The sequence below is a fragment of the Vipera ursinii genome, assembly GCF_947247035.1.
Source record: "Vipera ursinii genome assembly, chromosome: 1".
Lineage (NCBI taxonomy): Eukaryota > Metazoa > Chordata > Lepidosauria > Squamata > Viperidae > Vipera > Vipera ursinii.
This window is the reverse complement of record NC_139512.1, coordinates 170,248,821-170,264,444: the sequence shown is the minus strand read 5'-3', so window position 1 is coordinate 170,264,444 and position 15,624 is coordinate 170,248,821. Positions and strand designations below refer to the sequence as shown.

The following is a 15,624-nucleotide window of genomic DNA, read 5'->3' as shown; positions in this document are numbered from 1 at the left end:
TCTGAACCAAGACAGCAAGAATTTTACCTCTTCTTTAAAAAAATACTTTCAAAAACTGCTTAACAACCTTCAGAACTTTTCCATTTGCTTTTCTGGGATCAAGACTAGAAGAGCATAAGTTGACTTTGTGGGATATAAGGGTTGGTGCTTGCAACTGTGCAGTTTACTGAGCATCAGGAGGTCTCACAAAGCTAATTGGCAATCATGACCTGCCTAAGAAAGACCTCTCATCACGGACGGCAGTGGGGTAAGTTATATTGACTTCTTTGGGTTAGGAATTGAAAGAATGAGTATTAACTGAGTCTTACAGGGTGTCATTGCTTTCCGGTCTCTGATCATTGGATTTGGGGGACTGACAGGCAGGATGGCAGAACTGGTTAACCCTCTTGTCATCTCCTGGGAAGAATCTCATTGTTAGTCACAGGATTCATCTGTGCCCGAGATGTTTGTTTATTTATTTATGGGATTTATTTACTGCCTCAATCCAAACAAACTCTAGATGATGTACAGAATCCAATTATGGAGGAAAACCTTGACAATTCAATTAATAATGATTAATACAATGAATGCAAATAATACGAAGTCATTTCTGGTGCCAAAGGCTCCGCAAAGAACTAATCCCCAAATACATTCCTAACCCAGAACAAAAAAACAGGGTTTACACGTTTCCGGAAGGCCTGGAAAACTACCTGTGTCTTGGTAACACAACCTTTTCCAAAGGAAGGCACCTTCATGGAGCATACTTGTCATGAGGACCCCTCCCATCTCACCTTAGGATAGGAAGGGACTTTCAACTGGAGTGGTGAGGCCACCCAGATGGGGCAAGCTGAACCTATCTGGGAAAGACAGCCTCTTAGATACTCATCCCCTTAGAATTGCTCCAAGAATTTATTTAGCGCTTAGAATTGCACTAAGAAGGATAGTGGTAGACAACCCTGCTCTGCAGCAGCTGTGTAAAGAGTCACATGGGCTGTAGCATTTTTCACTACCTGAATTTTCCCAGTGGTCTTCAAAGATGCAAAATGAATTATAGCCATGAAAGTTGAATTATCGCTATCGTGGCATCCTGGCCCTATTCTAGATTATTATTATTATTATTTTTAATCCCATTTATATCCTGCCCTTCTCTGAAGACTATTAGTATGAGCCAGCATGGCTGGCTTAGGAATTCTGGGAGTTGAAGTCCAGAAGTCATAAAAGAGCCAAGGTTGCCTACCCCTGGTCTAGGTGATAGTATTTTGGCCAGACAAGCATCCATTCTCAGAAGACAAGTATCTTGCAGTGCAGAGTACAATGAAACATAACACAATGCTAAATAACACAAGGTCTGCAAATCTAAGTACATTTGCTTGAAGGAAAGCCACACTGAATATAGGAATGCCAAGCCCAGGTGTAAGCTATAAAGCAATAATCAGGAAAGAAGTCAACGAATCACCCCCTAATTAGCATCAACTTTAAGTCTTCATGGACAAAGAAGAAATTACAATTAGGCTTTTTATTGGAATTAGGATATCCTGGGAATATTTTCTTAGAAATCAGTCAGGTTTCATTTAATGAAACTTACTCTCAGTTGAGTTGGTACAGGGATTTCCGTGGTTGTATGTAATGAGTAGCTTTGAACCCAACTTTTTCTTATGATAATGAAGACTTGGTATCTTGCAGAAATTACCCCATAGTGGGGACCCCCACAAAAAATATGTTGATCAAAAGAAAAACACTCTGAACTCCACCTTAGAATGTTATAAAGATTAGGTAACACATACCCCTTGAAGATCTTCAATTAGGAAAGATGTTTGTTAAAAGGGAGGGCTGGGGGCAGGTGATGAGAGAACAGGAAAGAGAAAAAAAGAATTTGAAGTTATGAAATCTGCAGGGGTAGAGTTTAAGATGTGGGAGAAGGCTGCAAGAGCTCAGATTTGGTTCCTCTTAGTGCCCTACTGTTTAAGCTGCATCCAAGGTGTAAAAAGTGGATTCTCCCAATCTGAAGGTGGCAAATTATTAGAGAGTTCTTTAGCTCTTTGCTGCCACCTACAGGTCATTTGCATTTTTTGCATCCCATAAGCGGCAACTCTAATCCATGAACAGCCTGAAAGGCTACTAGGATAAAGAAGCTAGCACGCCTGGCTGTTCTTCCATGTGTGAAAAGATCAGATCTTGTATGCCTGGAAAGTGAAGCAGATTTATAGGACAAGATAACTAGTAGTACAGGAAGGGGAAAGGTCAGTTGTCCTGTATCTTCCTTCCACTGCTTGAAGCGGTAATTAGTTCTAGAATTATCTTCATAACTTTTGAGTCAAAAGTTCCTTCTCTTAGATTATCATATACACCTAACTCAAGCTAAGGAATTTTTGAATCTCTCTCTCTCTCACACTCATTCTCTCCCCCTCTCTCCCTCTCTCTCTCTCTCTCTCTCTCTCTCTCTCTCTCTCTCTCACACACACACACACACACACACACACACACAAACCCACCCATACTTATTTCTAGACATACTTTGGTCATTACTTCCCTCATAGAGGACAGAAGCATTTGATAGTTAACCCTGATCCTTTTCTTCTTCCCTTTTGCTTAAAAACAGGCTTTGCCTTGGAATGTATGGAGTAAAATAGACGTTATCCTGTCTGTAGTTCAAGCCTGCCTGTGCCTGCTTAGATAGAAACAAGTCCCACTGAATGGAGTCGGATCTCTTGCAACGTGGGCATATACTGTACATCAGATCCAATGTTTTGATTATGCATGACCAGTTGTGGACTTCTCTTGGTTTCAGTTTCCAGCTGCCCTTCCTCCACACAGCCGTTTCTTGCTGGTTTCTTCCATGGTTAACCACTGTTCAAATTAGGTTTCCAGCCGCCAAAGGTAGAATCAGCATATGCATACAAGACAAGAGATGACCAAATCTATCTAGGAAGGCCTATATGTCTTGTCAACTTTCCAGTGCTCGATAATGTTGTTTGTAAAAAAAGATGCATTTATAATTTCATGTTTTTGTTTTGTTTTCTTCTAAAGTTTGAATTTATCAGAATTTACAGATTTCCTCATAAGTTTCATTTATTTAATGATCTGTTAAATTTATTGGCCATCCATCTTACCACCATAAATGGAGTGCTAGCTAGGGAATTATGGGACCTAGAGCAGGGCTTTTCAACCAGTGGTACGGGTACCACCTGTGGTACATTGGCACCTGGCAGGTGGTACACGACCATCCTAGAAAAGTGGTAGCGGGGGAGGGGAATGAGCTGAACCGGTGGCAACACCACACAAGCCTGAGCGAGAGACAGCTTAACTGCAGGGCTGTCAGGGCTCAGCGGAAGCACCAGGATCAGCGCCAGGTTCCAGCTGGAGCTCAGCGCTGATCCTGGCGCTTCTGCTGAGCCCAGATGAAGCGCCGATCAGCTGGAATGTTGCAGCATCTCCAGGGTCTTGTGATTTACATTCAGATGCTTAGCAACTGATTCATATTTATGACGGTCACAGTGTCCCAGGGTCATGTGAAGTGACCAAAACCTGCTGCAACCACCCAGCAGAAGGGGGGGCAATAAAAACCAAACACCTCCCACCCCACCCCTGCTGCCAATCCTCAACAGAAATGCTCACAACAATGAAAACCTCGGATGGGAGGAAGAGTGCCGCCGGGCAGGCAGGCAGGTGTCTTGCTCGGCTGTGGCTTGGGGGGCACTTTTTTCAGTGCCATTGTAACTTTGAACAGTCACTAAGCAAACTGTTGTAAGTTGAGGACTACCTGTACTTCATCACGTTTTTCTTTCTTTTTTTTCTTTTTTTTTTGGTCATCAAGTTTTTGACACCTTTCTAGGCGACTGGTGGTACTCGGATGTTGCCATATCCTAAAAGTGGTACAATGGGTGAAAAGATTGAAAAGCCCTGCCCTAGAGACTCTGCAGTTAATCTGGGGATTTTTCCTTTTGCAAAATGGACATGGTTCAGGGGTGTCAAACTGCTGGCCCGCGGTCCGATTGCATCTTATGGAGGCCATGCCCACCCCTCCTCCAACACTGCAAAAAAAAAAAAGTCAGGCTATGTCACGACATGTCACGTGATGTGGCGAGTTTGACACCTGTGGTTCTACTGATGAGGTAGATTCTAATTCTAGAAGCAGAGAAAAACAAGTTGGTATTGTCTGTATTAAAGGGTCCAATGGGAAATGTCCAACTTTTACGTAAAAGCAAGTGTGGTGGCCAAATCCTTGATCTTGCTAGTGAGAAATTGGGATCTCTCATCAGTTCTGTATAAGAATTGTTTCAGTTTAACCAAACATTTTTGTTGATAGTACTCTAGTGAGCTTTACAACATATTATTTATTAGGGGGGAAAAAGATAGCCCTCGGACACAGCTGCATTATAGATATGTCTCTAAAGGAGAAAGAGAATTTAAAGCTGCAGGTTTATTTTATTTATTCATCCCTGGCTCCCATGGACACACTCTATATTCTGGCTTTTTAAATAAAATATAAGATCTTTAGAAGATTGTGTGTCCCCAATTTCTGAGTTTGATGGAAAGTAATAACTCTAAGACTTAGGATTAATGTTTAGGAGTCCTCCTGTTGCAGGCGGTTCCAGTTAAAATTCCAGTTTCCCTGGGACTGGATGATTTGTTTGGGAGATGTTATTGGCAACTCCAAGAATAAAGTGAGTGAGTTATTTATGCATTGTGAAGCTGCATACGCAAGGGACAGGTCACTAGAATATGAATTCCCAGGTAGATTTATCCGTTGCTTCTGGTGGCCAGCTCTTCTGATGTGCCTGCTCTTTCATCTGAAGTTTTGACAGCAGGGTGGGGGGGAAGCAGCTTACAGTGGATTGTGACAGTACAAAAGGACATAAGCTTCCCTTTTTATGGTGGCTTGAAGTTGAGGTTTCTCAGCTGTTCCCATTCTGGCTTTGTTTCTTGATGGCACAAGAAAGTCTTTATATCCGTGTGGCAGAGATTTAGAAAGTTCCATCATATTCGAAAGAGAATGAGAGAGAGAGTGTGTGTTTATCCTGACTTCTGAACTGAGGTAAATGCCAGACATTTAGCTATTATTTTTCTCCCTCATTGCAATATTCTGCTGCCATGTCTTGAAATGCTCCATTGTGAAGTTTGAAACAAATCTACCACAACTCTCCAGAATTTTCATAAGAGCAAAACAGGAGGGAGGAGTATTGTGTATGTTTGCTGCTTTTGAGTTATTCATAAAAAATAATAAAACGCTGGATTTAAAAAAAAATCAAATAAGGTTTGGCTTACTTTTTCATATTTAGGCTTTTGATGAAGGCTGCTGCTTTCCTGCGTCACAGGTCAGTTTCTCTGGTTGTGTAAATCATAGCAGAAAATGACACACATTGGAGACTGTGAAATGCGCCACACACATAAGAGTTGCTAAAAGGTTTGCCGCGCTGAAAGAGAGTGGCTCTGTGCATCCCAATGCATGGTGCTTAGAACCAAGGTGGCAAGTTACAATTTTTTCAGGGTTCAATTTTTAATGTCCTTACAGGGACGGTTTTCATCTCTGCAAATCCTACATATTGTTTGGATATCCAGATCCCACTTTTCACTCAGAATGATTCTCCAGGGATTTTGCAAAAGATTGCATTGCAAAAATAACAACCATGGTACCAGTTCCTTTGCCTGGGGACAAGATGTCAGGGATGCCTCCTCTCCGTCTCCTCGCAGGAGAAGATTGAGACTGAGAGAGTGGGGCTTGCTTAAGGCCATCTCATGAGTTAATGAAGAACTTGAGGAGGGGAGGGCATGTAAGTACTCAAGCTCTTGTTTTATTCTGTTATCCGTTCTGGTTCACAACAGCAAGACTAATCAGCATTTTGAGTCCTACACATGCTGCCCTCACCCGGAAAACCTCTCAGACAGGCATAGGAAGCAAATCACTTGTTTTCCCTACTATTGAAACTGCTCTCTGGGGGGGGAGAAGGCAAGCTAATAGAAGCACAAGAATTTAACTGTTTTTGTGGTGTGTCAAGCCTCTGGAGGGAACTCTAGAGACTAGAGGACACACAAAGGCTGCAGTCACCCACACTCTAAATCTTAACTTATTAATCATCTGATGAGTTGTGTGCTCTTCCTGCCAATCTGGGCCATTAGCAGTCCATTGGACTGGATATGCATTGCTTTACCTCAGTGTCAACTCCTCTGCAGTTATGGCCACAGAAACCTGAAGAAAGTTTGCCAAGAAGCCTTTGAAGAAACTGTGATCTGTGGCCTGTTTTGATTTTGCAGAGACATCTAAGGTCAACTGATCCACAAAGCAGCATTAATATAATTTCTGTCAAGAGAAGCTTGACTGCATTCTCAGGTTAAAGTCAGGAGGCACATTCAGAAATGCTGAGTTAGGAAGGTGGGGGGAGCTACACACACATTGCTGAACCTGAGGAAGTGTGTGTGTGTGTGTGTGTGTGTGTGTGTATGTATGTACACACACACACACACACACACACTGCACTCTTCTCTAGTTCTCATTAAACATAATTCTTTTTCTTTAGCTACCTGGTATAGACCTTCTAATAAAAAGTCTGATACTTTGACATATGCCACACCTTTCATTATTCTGGTTTCTGCGTGTTTCTCTCATTGTTCTGGTTTCATCATAATAGAGCACGGGTCTTCAAATGTGGCCCTTTTATGACTTGTGGACTTCAACTCCCAGAATTCCTCGGCTGTGGAATTCTGGGAGTTGAAGTCCACAAGTCATAAAAGGGCCATGTTTGAAGACCCCTGTAATAGAGCACCTTATCTTTCAAAGCTGTGTCTCTTCTGCTTCATAAACATGTCAGTAGGGGTTGTTTTTAATCCTGTTTCAATTGCTGAAAAATAACATGTTCAGCAATAAATAAGCTTGCAGTTTGGGCAAAGGCTGGGGTAGCAGAAACCAAGAAGGAAAGAGATTGGAAGAATATAGGACCAAGAGGAGAGAAGGAGATTTATTCACTGATGTATCAAATACTGGTGCCTCTGATGGCCTGGCTTCTTTCTGCTTTCTGAATCATCCTGGATGAACACCCTAATATACTTTGCAAACGTAAAGGCAACTAAAAATCTTGGCATTCAAATTTGGAAAACTGACAATCTTCAGATGTCAAATTCTATACCATCCTCATGCAGAGGATCTACAGATACACAAAACACAAACTTCCCCGTGTGCTTTCAAGGTTCATGTGAACGTGCCGAGGTACGTATTGCCCATCTTTTAAGATGCTGCCTCCAAAGCTCTGGCAGCTTATGGAGTACAAAAATTCCACACACAAAGAGGAGGCAATTCATTACTATCCCTCTCCCTGCCTTTCCAACATATGTCAGTGCATTTGATCGTTTCTCGAAAACTCTTTTAAGAGGAGCATGTCATTCCCACTGATAACAGTAAGGGTGGCATGATACTGATGTTTCACAGCCACATACTTCTTTTCAGCTGCTGAAATCAAAGTTAAACTGGGGCTTGTTAAAATAGCTAGTGACTGACTGGAGAGATGAAGATGGGGTTTCCTAATAAAGACTGCTTGGAGACATTCCACCCCTTTGTTGGGATGGTGAAACTGACTAGAAGGCTTAATAAACTCCAAGCTCAGTCGTAGAAAAGCAGGTGCAACAAGAAGCCGCCCTGAAAACAGACCACTTTCAAGCCCCAAAGGGCTCCAGTGTCTTCAGCTTGAAAATGGAGCTTTGGCCATCCTTCTTTTCTTTTCGGCTAAACTGTAGCAAACTGCTTTGCGGCCAGCGTATATGCCAGAACGTGGAGGTTTCGAGCTGCTTTCCAACTGGCTTGGTGTCTTTCTATGGAAGTGCCCTTGATGGTAGTAACTTGTCTTAAGAGGAAAAATTGGAGCAACTTGTCTTAATGGGATTGGGGGGGGAGGAGGTCAGAGAAACAGCTGGTTCACTTTTGAAAAAATCCTAGATTATAGTTATTTTTCATCCTAGCAGGTGTGTGTAGTAGCCCAATGGACTGAAAGACACAGCCAGTGAAATGCACATTTGTTAGTAAATGGAGGAGGTCCATTACTGTTCTTCACAAAAACACAGTGGATGCTACATAGGGGAAAGGGCACTTTGTTTAATTATTCACAGTGGTGGTGGTGGTGGTGATGCACAGATTTGAAAGCTAAAGGCACTACACAGTGGCTGAGTACATGAGTGATTCAGATGGTACTTAAAACAGCAAGGAAACCCACTTCAGTTCTGCCAAAGCTGTTCTTGTGTAAGGGATGTAATAGGTTCCTGTAATGCAGCTATTGTGTTTGACTCTAGTGCTCACACAGCTTCGTTGGATTGTTATTCTACTTGAGGGAGAAGTTGGCATCCTTTTTCAATATAGGTATCATCTGAAACAGAAAAAGAAACTTTGGTAGAACATTCATTTTAACAACTGCAATTCTTCCCAGTAATGATAATTGTAATTTTTTCCAATTATTTAAGTCCCTTTGTACCTTCAACCATAGTGTTTCATAATTATTCTTATACAATTTTACATTTGAGGCTGCAATATATACTCCTAGATATTTAACCTTCTTCACTATTTCAAAACCTTTTAATTTAGATAACATATCCCTTTCACTCATAGATAAATTCTTGGATAATATCTTAGTCTTATTACTATTCACCTTAAACCCAGAAACCTTACCATACTGAGTTATAATTTCCATCGAGTCTATAACCAACTGTAACGGTTGGGATACTGTCACAACCAAGTCATCAGCAAAAGCTCTCAATCTATAATCATTCTGTTTTATTTTAATTCCCTTTATCAAAGAGGACTCTCGAATTTTAATTAGTAAAATCTCTAATGTTAAAACAAACAATAATGGTGATAGGGGGCAACCCTGTCTTGTACCTTTTTCAATTTTAAAAGTCTCTGTTAATCCCCCATTAACTATAATTTGTGCAGTTTGTTGTTGATATATAGCTTTAATAGCATGTAGAAAACCTTCTCCCTCTACTTGAGGGAGGGAGAGTTTTTACTTTTCTTTCCCATCAGAAATCAGAAGAAAGATTACTTTAAATACTTCAAGACTGTCAAAGGCTGAATGTACCCCTGTTACTTCTAATGTCTTCTGGGGTCTAATGTCTTCCATCAGCCAGCTAATTCCAAAGGTTGCGCCTTGTTTCCTTGATCAACAAAATTACCATCTGAGGTGAAAGTAGAGGAGATGGAATGGAAGGCTCTACACGAGACAAAAAAGCTTGACCCGCTGAAAGAGTAGAATATCTCTTACCCAAAACAAATGAGAAAATGAGAAGTTGTTTTTCAGAAATGAGACTTCTATCCTATCCTGTCCTATCCTTGCAAAGAAATGATAATTTAATGTTGTCTTTGCTATCGATATAAAGGGACTAATGTTTGCCAGTATTCCAAGGGAACTTCAGCCTTCCCTTGCTTCCTGCTACCTTAAATTTCTTTGAATTAATTTAAGCTTTAACTTCTTAAAAAGAGGTCTCCCCACATCATTTGCTTAGCATAATAGAAGGGAACAGACAGACATCCCATCGGCCGGAGGGCTCCATAATTAATTAATTAATTAATTAATGTGCTACAGCTTCCAGTGTTCTGTTTAGTGAATCTCGTTAAACTCAAGAATACTTTTTAATTGGTTGTAAGTCTATTTTTAAATTGGTTCTAAATCTTAACTTAGGGAAAACTTAGTTCTGTATCACTGGTGCTATTTATTGACATTAGACACTGGCCAATTCAGCAGAATGTTGGGAAGAAAGTATGGGAAGGAACTCAGGGCTCTGTCCATCTGTCTGTCTCTCAGCCACTAACGTAACTCCAAAAACAGAACCGTCTTGAGTCCAAAGGTGGGGCAAGGGAGATACATCGGCAAACAAAGAACGAGTTTGCATATCGGCCTGATTGAACCTGATTTGTGTGTGTGGGGGGGGGGAATCATGAAAAAAAATTCACAAATGCATCCTGCCACCTGTCAATAATGGTGTAGGGACTCCTGCTTGGGCAGGGGGTTGGACTAGTTGACCCACAAGGTCCCTTCCAACTGCTATTCTATTCTATTCTATTCTATTCTATTCTATTCTATTCTATTCTATTCTATTCTATTCTATTCTATTCTATTCTATTCTATTCTATTCTATTCTATTCCATTCCATTCCATTCCATTCCATTCCATTCCATTCCATTCCATTCCTCTACATGACACAGGTAACAAGTGGCTTGGAAGTCTGCCAATAACTCCCTTCTTAACCCCCACTCTGTGGGACCTTTGACCCAGAAAGAAGCTGCTAATCAAAGGGGTGAAAAGAATTCCACAAACCGTGTTCTGCACAATTTCCCTATCTTGATTTAAGAGAGTTAGTTCTCCATTATCAGCATGATTTTCTAAAGGAGCTCAAATTTAGACTTCCTGTAAGCTTTCGTCAACACAATACTGATCAGTAATTTCAAATCCCTAACTACCTGTATATTCTATGAAAGCCTGGGTTTTAGCAAAATTGAAAGCTGGATTCTCTGATTCGCTAAAGTCCTTTCCTTTTCCACTTACCATACTTAGTTCTCTGACAGTGGGAGAGGAATTCTATTGAAATGCCCAGAATCACACAGAATCCTTCTTCAACCAGATCCATATTCTCAGTATGGAGAACGGGCCAGTTTATGCTTGATTTCATGCAAATTAGTCATTAGTCTGCTCCACCTCTGCACTAATCAGTGGGTATTTCTTTAATCTGCGTAAAAGTTGATATTTTTGACATTTTAATATATTTTAACACAAAATAAAAAAGTCTAATAATCTTATCTTCCAAGGTGCACATTTCCGAATTACATTTTTATAACAACTCCAGGATTTTATATAATGAAAAGCAGCACGGAAAGACTTCATATGAATAAATTAGGGGCATTGTGCCCTTAAGTACATGTTTAATACTTAATTTCAAATGTTTTTTAACCAAGAACTGTGCTGCAGAATGATGAATGTTGAGGAATTTCTGAAGTGACTATATTTTTTATCCACTCCTCAGTCCAGTAGAACAAGTCACTTCACTTCAAAATCTGGATCATATGAAATCCCGAGACATCCACTGCCAAAACTTGAAAACCAGCTTTGTATTCTTTATCAAATTTCCTTTCAGCAATACTACATTGTCCAGAGGAGTGAGCATTTGATTTTCAGTAGCCATGTCAACAATTCTCAGTTTCAACAGATTCTTGCTTTCTTGTATTTCGGTTTATTCTGATCGTTAGTCTATATAATCGCCAGAAAATACCCAAGTATTTGTCACCATTTACTTATATAATAATTAATTTTGCTATACTTTTGCTATACTGCTTTGGAACTGAAGAAGCTATATATGGTAAAATCCATATAATAAAGCATAAGAGCAAATAGATAATTACTTGGAAAGGGAGGAATGATTTGTGGTTGGTTATGTCACATGGGGCTTGCCTAGCATCTCTGAGCATTGTAAGTTTTGGTAATAGTGTATAATATTTTATGGACTCTAGACAGAAAGAAATGTGATGATGTGTGAATGATGGTTAATGAGGTAAGTGAACTTGTGCTGGAAGCTGGAGAGGAAATGACGTGTTTACCATTCCCTGTGAAGAAGAACTGCATATTGGAGAAATGAGAAATATAAATCTCTACACTCTATATTTCCCTTGATCAGGGATACTTATCCCGTGTTACTAGTTTGCTTACAGAAGCTGCACCAGTAGATGTCACTCTACAACAGAGATGATTGGCGCTCAGCCATGCACTGCTAAGGTAAATTGTACATTCAGTCTCTGCCATTCTGCACTTGAAGGCTAAACGCCTTTCTTATCTGTACACACCACTGTTCCCAGACCTTCAACAAACAAACAATTGGGAAAGCATAACCATACAAATCCAAGCTTATGTTGATTGGAATTGTAGAGCAGGAAAAAAACACAACAAAAAGTTTGTTACAATTCTTGTGGCCCAGCCCTTTGTAATTTAATAATTAAATGCAATAAGTCTGATGCTGCCTGACCACTGGTGTAATCCTCACATCTTAATAAAATGTATTTTTAAAGATCCGTGTATCTTGCACAACCACTTCAGATGGATTAAGGATTTATTGGGCTGGAAGGGGTCATTTGTTCAGGTTAATGTCCAGATGAGAAGCAGGTTGGAAGCTGCGTCTGCTATCCCACAGTGATAAATGGCACTCATTGGGATCCTTCTGCTTATGATCTCCCTCAGGGTTGCAAATGTCTCCTCCTGATTTAAATCATGGATAAAGTCAGATCTTGCTTTCCTCAGCAGAAAGCTGATCAGTCTTCCTGGCTGGACTCCAGACCTGACACCTAGATTCCACCATGTCATAGAAGTTGCCCTTCAAAAGGACTATCCATCATGCCCCCTCTGGAACAATGGATAAACGGTTATAGGAAAAGAAGTGACATCTTCCTGCTTGGCTCAGCTATTAATTCCTGTCATCTCTTAGACAACTTTGTTGCCTGTTGGAGCCAAAGAAAGCATTGTATTAAGTCCCACAGAGAGTATATCTGATTATATTGACTCCCCTCTTGCCTAAAATTGCTTCTACTGTGTTAAATCCTGACAGGGCTCAAGGTTGACTCAGCCTTCCATCCTTCCGAAGTCAGTAAAATGAGGACCCAGATTGTTGGGGGCAATTTGCTGACTGTAAATCGCTTTCAGAGAGCTGTAAAGCACTGTGAAACGATATATAAATCTAAGTGCTATTGTTATTGCTATTAAAAGGGCAGGAGAAATCAGAAATAAGAAAATACACAATTTTGGAAAGGCACCTTGTAACCCATCACATTACCTGTCACATTGGCAAACTAAATGCAAATTCTTCATGCCTCTCATACACATACTGTATATGACTGATTCCTTACAGTAGCTGTGACAGATACGGATTTGATTCCTGATGATTTTGTGGATAAATTCATGAAGTTTCCTAAGCAGCATACAGGAATGGCTTCCCACTATTTTCTTTCTTTTGGGGGGGAGGGAGGGGGGATGTTTTCCCAGTCTGGCCAACAAAGTCAGAGGTCTCCCACCCAAATCTTAATCAAGATTCTGCTTAGCTTCTGAGTTCAGACATGTCACCAGATGCCGCTAGAGAATGATAGTAATTATGAGGGATAAGTCATGCGTAATGCGTTTATGTTATACCTTTATAAAAAATAACTATAATAGGTTGGGAAGTGCAAAGAAGAAGAAAACAAACTCAGAGAAACACAGGGGCAAACCATATAATGTAGCCCAGAAAACTCCGTGGAGGCCAACTCCAGGGGCCCAAGTTTGACCTGAGAGTGCTTTTACCTTTAAGAGTGCCTTTGCACACTTTTGTGGTAACGAGCTCAGTGTAAGGAACTTGCTATAAATTCATGATCACATCTCAAAAGTATTCAGAGGAAGTCCAACACTGTATGGGCAGACATCTGCTAACTCTCAAGCAACAAAGATTTTAGGGTGGCTTCATGTGTCCTCTTGTTTCATAAAGAGATGGAGATGGGCTCTATTGAATATACAAAAGCAGGAGGAAGACACACACCTCTTCCTACAATTTATCCACGTTGTCAAAGGAAACGTAACGGATAGAGAGGCTACTAGGATGAAAAAATGGGTGGGGTTAAACAGAGGAGTGGATAATTATTACCATAATAAATTTATTTTCATCATTTTCATTTTTATCATTATTATCCATTGTTGACATTATAAGCCATCAGGTTGAGCCCAGCTCCTGATACTTAGATGAACAAACATTCAACACCGCAACCTGTCCCCTGCAACAACTCATAACTTTTCCAAGGACCATTCTAGTAGTCATACCTACATACGTACCGACACAGAAACAAATTTGTATACAGATTATGCTCATGTGTTGCATTACCATAATGATTAGTTTCCTTATTGTCAGTATTCATAGCTCTCAATTTAAAATAACCTGCATTGTCTTTCGGCTGTAATATATGTCTGTAGCTATAGCTCTCTATGTCTTGCGGAATGGGAACAGGAAGCTGAAATATTTTTTCCAAACTGCATCTGTTTTCTTGGGCCTTCATGTCAACATGTAATGACTTAATTGTTTCATTCAGACATTTATTGTTTCCCTGGAAATACGTCTTACAGATCAGTACCGTGCATGCTTCAGAACTGATTTATAAGAGTCGTTTGGAGCCCATGCAATTACTGTAGCTCTTTGCTATTCATTAAAGCAGCTAGATGGTTTTTTTTCCCCCAGGTTCCTTCATGTGTCAAAAAAAAAGATGCTCTGCTTACATAAAGTTGGGAATACTTTTTCCCAAAAATGTACATTGTGTGCATAGCTTTGTTATAGTATCTGCAGATTGGCACCAGTTAAAAGAAGCTATGATGGGCTAATGTGTTTGTAAACTGCAGACTGTAGCCTGTCTTTCTTTTGTTAGTAGATATGCTCATGCTTTGGAGAAAACACGCCTCTGGATCTCAGTGAAAGTGAAATTGATTTTTGGATTTACTCTTAAATATTCAATAGGATTCTAGTCCAGCAGTTTTTGGTGGTAGTCAATAGATTTAACTAAATTATATCTAGATATACTGTACAGTAGTTACCACTATAAAGTGGGGCAGAAATATAGGCAGTTACATTGCTCTGTTGAGAAAAGACATGTAAATAACAGCAGGAATTGGGATCATTTTTTCAAAAAAATTATAACTTTGTAGAATATGTTAATATAATCACCCCAAAAATTTTCATACTGTTTCTTTAATTCTAGTCCTCAATTTACATAGGATCCAAGTATTCTGATTAGTGTTAGGGAAAGATTTTTCTCTCTACATATTCTAAAAGAAAGTGGCCATTGATGGTCTTTGGTGTAACCAGAGAGTTCTTCCTGTGAATACAAATCAGTCTTATTGCTAAGATTGGTGCAAAAAAACCAACAACAACTCAAGGTCAGTTTTCCTACCTTCTTGACAAAATCCATTTAGACATTCATTTACCATACTGGAAGCAATGATTCTTGGAATACAAGCCTTTTCAGTGATCCATTATGCTTCCTCATGACTAAAACATTATACTCCGTTCCAAGTGTTACTTCAAATTCATGTAGGCGTTCAGTTCATACCTGCCTTTGGCAGCAGTGAAGGTATATCCGAAATAGCAGGTTAAGTCAGAGAGCATAAAAAGATGGGAAAGAAGCATGTTGGCGAGCCATAGGTTACTGGGCTGTCTGTTCTAGCTAGAATCAGCAGCATGGAGGGATGTTGTGAAGATTTTGAGAGGGAGAAGGAAGGAAGGCAAAGATTTCTACAGCAGCTTTGGCTTTATCGCATGGAGCAGCACCTTGACTGTCAGATCAAAGGGGATCTCTGTGGTTTGGTTTCTAATTGTTCCAAAAGTGTAGGGAACAAAAAGGGTCCCCATTTGGATGCCCTTCAGGTGTGCTAGAATATAATTCCCATCATCCCCAGTGAGCATTCTATTTCTATTTTTACTTTTTTTTAGATGGATTTATACCATGTCATTATACTTTTTAAAAACATCAAAGTATTCCCACTGCTCTTCACCATCAAACACACACACACAAACACAGAGAGAGAGTTGAACAAAGTTTTTGTTGTTGCTGCTCTCATTTTAATCTACTAATTCCTATCTGTCAAATTTATTGAATGCTTTAAAATTAATTTAAAA

General features: G+C 40.0%; 1 protein-coding gene across 1 annotated transcript in view; it reads left to right on the top strand.

Moving 5' to 3' along the window:
• Positions 1 to 15,624, top strand: part of TMEFF2 (transmembrane protein with EGF like and two follistatin like domains 2) — a 262,531-nt gene that overhangs the window by 80,671 nt on the left and 166,236 nt on the right. The window lies entirely within an intron of this gene.